The following is a 6,074-nucleotide window of genomic DNA, read 5'->3' on the forward strand; positions in this document are numbered from 1 at the left end:
CAAATCCTTACATTTGAGAGGCTGGAACCATGATATGTTTTTGCATTAAAAAAAAAAAAACAATGATCAAAACAGTAACAGTAAATTAATTTTAAGTCAATCTATTGATCGACTTATTGTTACTTTTCATAATGTTTGTCTTAAATCTGTAAAATAATTCTACTCAAGTAAAAAGTGTAATATTTCCCTCTGATATGTCAAGTAAAGAACGAGTACCTTGAATTTGTACTGGAGGAAATGCACTTAGTTACATTCGTCCACTGTTTTTATGTATAACATCATGAGTCTGACAGAGTCTCGGACACTCGGTGCTGCACATGTGGAGACGTGTGATGTCCTTCACCTTACCTCCATTGTGGACATCAGAGCCCCATAAAGCTGTCCTTCACCAAAAACTCTGAAAACTCCAGTGCTAAACCATTGTGTGCAGGAATCAGGCCAACACAATAGCAGCAACACATGACATAAAATAGACCTGACTCCAAGATTGCTGTCACCATAGTCACCAAGAAATAATAAGCCTCGGAGAGAGAATGACAGAGATTTTATATTGTCAGTGCAGGAATCAAGGTCAGGAGTGAAATAACTCTTTGGTAAATAAACAAGCGGGGTTCTACAATGTTTTGAGAAGTATTGCAGTGCTTGGTTATTTTGGCAGATGATGAGTAGGGGTTGAGAGGGCACTGATGGAGGCCCAGTGGTCAGCAGCGCAGTATGGGGTTCAGTCTGTATTTTTGGGGCGGTGAGAAGGGGTGAGCTTGTCTCTCTACGATCCCATCAGCCCTGGGCTGAGCTCTTAATGCGGCCCTGACGCCTTGCTGGCGCAGGGGCCACGCTGCCTCACATCTGGAGCCAATTACCCTGGAGGGGCTGTGACAGAGCCCCCCCCCCCCACACCACCCTCTATGCTCCACTCTGCTGTCCAACGCAGCTCCGACCACTCTCACAGCTACATTCCTCCATTTTTCACAACACTACTCTTTGTTTTTGTCAGTGCCTCTATCCTCTTCTTTTCTCCCCATTTTCTCCCACCACATCCTCCTCATTGATCAGGATCATCCCCCTCTTAACTGTTGATAAAGGAAAAGTATCAGGGCATAATGGTGACCTGTAGAGATTTAAGACACTGACCATGTAATCAAAATGTCCCCTGTTGTTGCATGTTATCCTCTCTCCTCCTCGTTTCACACTAAATGCGCCCATAAAGCCAAGAATTATAAAAAAAATATTATTTTTTGAAAAAGTGTGATTAGCTTAATGTGACAAACTCATTAGGGAGTACACTGGGCCATCATAAGTCATGTTTTCCCATGGTAGAGTCCCGGCAGTAAACACCACTTGTGAATAAAGCACGTTTAGTACCAAATCAGCTTTTACAGGTGTGATTTATGGAGTGCCTCTGCTTCCACACAGGACTGCCCCAGGGATGTAAGAATGTGTGCTTGCATGTGTGTAGAAACCTATGAAGCCTTACCTGAGGAGAGGTAGGGGTCTTTGGCTGTAGGCCGGGGGTTAGCTGTGGTGCAGGAGGCGTGGTGCGGGTGTATACAGGCCCCACAGGATTTCTCTCACCGGGGTCAAAAGAGTTGGGAGCGAGCTTTGCCATACCTGGGCCATACTCTCTTTATTCCCCGCTGCCACGTTTGGCACCAATGCTATGGTTCATTAGCTGCAGCTATAGGGTGTACCTGGGCATGGAGCCAGAGGATTGAGCTGTCCTGGGTCACACGGACATAAATTGGAGCGTAGACTGTGAAGTGAATATGGAAACTCTACAGGTGGCTGAAATTAAGTCGTATACAGAGAATCAGTCTGCTCTGAAATATGGGAGGCTCTTGGTAGCTTGTGCTGGTGTGCAATAAAATGCTGGCATCTTAAGGAGATACATCAGAAGTGTTGTACGTTTTCATGCCTATGTGTGTGTCTCTAAGGCGTGCACGTGTCTCTGTGTGTACATGCACACATGCAGTCAAGTGAAGCTGGAGACTTTTCCCATGGGTGCATAATTCAAAATTTGGCCATGGCAACCACTTACAGAGAGAAAGTTAGACTGGAATGAGGAGGAAGGGATGGCAGGGCAAAGAGCCACAGAGCTGACAGAGAGCTGGAGAGGAGAGAGTCTGCAGGTAGAACAAAGAAACAAAACAAATCACCCTGGACTGTAAAAGTGCCAGCTCTGGCTCCAGGTGGCACAAGGGAGAGAAGTAAAATATATGGATTATAACAGTTGTTTCATCATAAGAGAGAGGCAAGCAGGGACGAAGAATATGAATCTAGCAGTCTTATTCTGCCCTCTGCTGGACTGTTTGATACTACTATCTACGTGCTCATGGAGCCTCAGAGAGCTGTGGACCCCATTCCCATATTGTCTCAGCACAAAAACACAATGAAAATACCTAAACTGTAAGGTGTTGAGTGATCATATACCAGCATGTTTGCTCTTTGTGGTCAAGATGATCTGCAGTATAAATCTCAGGTGCAAAATATTTCAATTAAGGTCTGAGAGAATATTTAAAGCCATTGCTGCTGATGTCTGTGAGTGTATTCACACTTCCATACCAAGGTGATCTTCTATCTGCATGCTTAATCATTACGACCTTCTCCACTCAGTAAGGTCATGTCTTAGACGTTGTTTACAAGACAGTCTGTATCCCAGGGATGTGTAAGATGTGGGACCCGGGCTCTTTATTTATAACAGCTGGAGCGGAGAGATGTGGAGCGTTGACATTTGGCAGAGTGGGGTGAGAGGTCAAGTCTAACACCAATAAAGTGGAGACTTTGATCGTGGCATTTATGGACGGAGCAGGCACAGCGCCCTCACAGAGAGAATGGCATTTAAAGCAGAAAAGAGAAAGGGGTAATAATGGGAAGAGAAGACAGAGGAGTATTAATTCATTTTAAATATTTGTCTTTCACGATCACCTCAGGATTTATTTTGCATTTGCTTTTTACAATTACTCAATGAATCTTTTGGTCCATAAACTGCTAAACAGAAAAATGCCAGGATCAGGATGCTTATTTTGTCTGACTAACTGTCCAGTACCCCAAAATATTCCACTTGCAATGACAAAACAGACAAAAGCAGTGAGTCCTCACATCTGAGAAGCTGGAACTCACCAATGTAATCAGTCAGCACAAATCAGACCCATCAAAGGTTGTTCCAAGTGTGTGATTGACCACTCTGTCTCACAGCATCTCACTCAAACCGCCCCCATCAGAGCCTTGTTGAGGCAGAATGCATCCAGAGCAGAGCCAGGATTTCAGGAATTATTAATGTCACAAATTCAGATCCTCCCATTGCCAGCCACCGCTGCTCCAATTTGAACCATCTGATTTTTCAGCTGTCCTTTTTGAGTCCCTGAAATCTCTGGTCTACTCCTTTAAGCTTAATTTTCCCTTTTATTTTCCAATGTGGATGAGAAGTCCAATCTGCTGTCTCAGAATGGACCTTGACAAGAAAGTGTTTTGTTAACCGTTCGCTCTGAATGCTGATTCAATTCAATTCAATTTCAATTCAATTCAATTCAATTCAATTCAATTCAATTCAATTCAATTCAATTCAATTCAATTCAATTTATTTTGTATAGCCCAATATCACAACAGAGTGTCTCATAGTGCTTTACAAAGTTCACTGAAATAAACAAGTGTAAGCAAACAAACAATCTAATAAAGAGTCCAGCAGTTGATGAGGCCAATGGATCGGTCCGAGGCATCACCTGCCCTTTATGACCCTCCTTCTTCGGGAAGGAAAAACTCAAAAAACCCAGTGGGAAAAGAGAAACCTCCAGGAGCACCACAGTGAAGGAGAGATCCAGCTCCCAAGGACGGACAGGCTGTAGCCTTGGACAGACGCACATCCATTGGCTGGTGGAGAACCACATCAGCGGGACCAGGACCAGGACCAGGACCAGGACCAGGATCCATAGGAACCAGGGAACCACATCAGCAGAACCAGGACCAGGATCCACAGGAACCAGAGAACCACATCAGCGGGACCGGGACCAGGACCCACAGGAACCAGAGAACCACATCAGCAGGGCCAGGACCAGGATCCACAGGATCAACAGGAACCTGAGTGATAAGAAAGCACAGAAAGGCTCCGGGGAAGATAGCAAGTTAGAGGCAGACATTTGACTGACATGAGACATAACGATGGAGAGGAAGAGGAGGATAGAGAATAGAGGAGCTCAGTGCACCATAGGAGTCCCCCGGCAGTCTAACCCTATAGCAACATAACTAGGGGCTGGTCTAAGGTCTGAGCCAGCCCTTAAATATATGCTTTGTCAAAAAGGTTTTTAGTCTACTCTTAAATGTAGAGAGGGTGTCTGCCCCCCGAACCCAATCTGGAAGGAGGTTCCACAGGAGAGGAGCCTGATAGCTGAAGGCTCTGTCTCCTGCACTACTTTTGGAGACTTTGGGAACCACCAGTAGGCCTGCATTCTGGGAGCGCAGTGCTCTAGTGGGGTAGTACGGTACTATAAGCTCTTTAAGATATGATGGAGCCTGACCATTAAGAGCCTTGTAGGTGAGGAGAAGGATTTTAAACTCTATTCTAGATTTTACTGGAAGCCAATGAAGAGAAGCCAGTACAGGAGAAATGCGGTCTCTTCTTTTAGTTCTCGTCAGAACACGAGCAGCAGCATTCTGGACCAGCTGGAGAGTCTTTAAGGACTTCTTGGGGCAGCCTGATAATAATGAGTTACAATAGTCCAACCTAGAAGTGACAAATGCATGGACCATGGACCAATGCATCATCAGTGGATATGATGGGCCTGATTTTGGCAATATTACGTAGATGGAAAAAGGCAGTTCTAGAAATCTGTTTAATGTGGGAGTTAAAGGACAAATCCTGATCAAATAAGACTCCCAGATTCCTCACAGTGGAGCTGGAGGCCAGATTAATGCCGTCCAGAGCAGTTATGGTAGTAGAAAAGCTGTCTCTGAGGTGTCTAGGGCCAAACAAAATAACTTCAGTTTTATCTGAATTTAGCAGCAGAAAGTTGCTGCTCATCCAGGACTTTATGTCCTTAAGGCAGATTTGAAGTTTAGCCAACTGATTGTGTTCATCTGGCTTTATTGATAAATATAATTGTGTATCATCTGCATAACAGTGGAAATTAATGGAGTGCTTCCTGATAATATTACCCAGAGGAAGCATATATAAGATAAAGAGTATTGGTCCAAGCACTGACCCTTGTGGAACTCCATGTCTAACCTTAGTGTGGACAGAGGATTCATTGTTAATATGTACAAACTGAAATCGATCTAATAAATAGGACTTAAACCAGCTTAATGCAGTTCCTTTTATACCAATGAACTGTTCCAGTCTCTGTAACAGGATGTGATGGTCAATGGTGTCGAAAGTAGCACTCAGGTCTAACAAGACCAGAACAGAGAGGAGTCCTCTGTCTGATGCCATAAGGAGGTCGTTTGTAACCTTCACCAGTGCTGTCTCTGTGCTGTGGTTCGCTCTAAAACCTGACTGAAAATCCTCAAATAGACAATTACACAGCTTTTCTGGACCACCAGGATCCCAATGTTTTGTTGCTTTCATAAAGACATTCAGCCCGAAAATAACAGCCTTTTTTCCTCATTTTTTAAAATCTTATTTGTTATATTTTTATATATTAATACTTTTATCCAGTATTTGTGTATGTGTGAACTGCTGCTGACTGTGAATTTCCCCACTGTGGGATAAATAAAGGCTAATCTATCTATCTATCTTTTCAAAACCAACCATGGATAATTTTCATGGAAATAATTTATGCATTTCAGTTTTTACTTTTATTTATTTCTGTATTTATGCTTTTAACTATAGAATAACGTTTTTGTGCTTTTAAAATAGGTCAGATTTACAAAGAAAGAAAGAAAGACCTTGTGGTCCCTTACTGTAGTTCACTGTAACAACCACTAGGTGGTCGTATTTCATTCACAGAACAGGTGAGTCACCGCAACACCTTCAGTGGTGCATCATGGTCAGTGTAGTATTATGTTTAAACAGGAACTACAAATTCAACCATGTGACACACCAAACCAACACTGACAGGTTGCGTGCGTGCGTGTCTGACAAGTTA

The sequence above is a fragment of the Pempheris klunzingeri genome, chromosome 13 (assembly GCF_042242105.1).
Source record: "Pempheris klunzingeri isolate RE-2024b chromosome 13, fPemKlu1.hap1, whole genome shotgun sequence".
NCBI classification, from domain to species: domain Eukaryota; kingdom Metazoa; phylum Chordata; class Actinopteri; order Acropomatiformes; family Pempheridae; genus Pempheris; species Pempheris klunzingeri.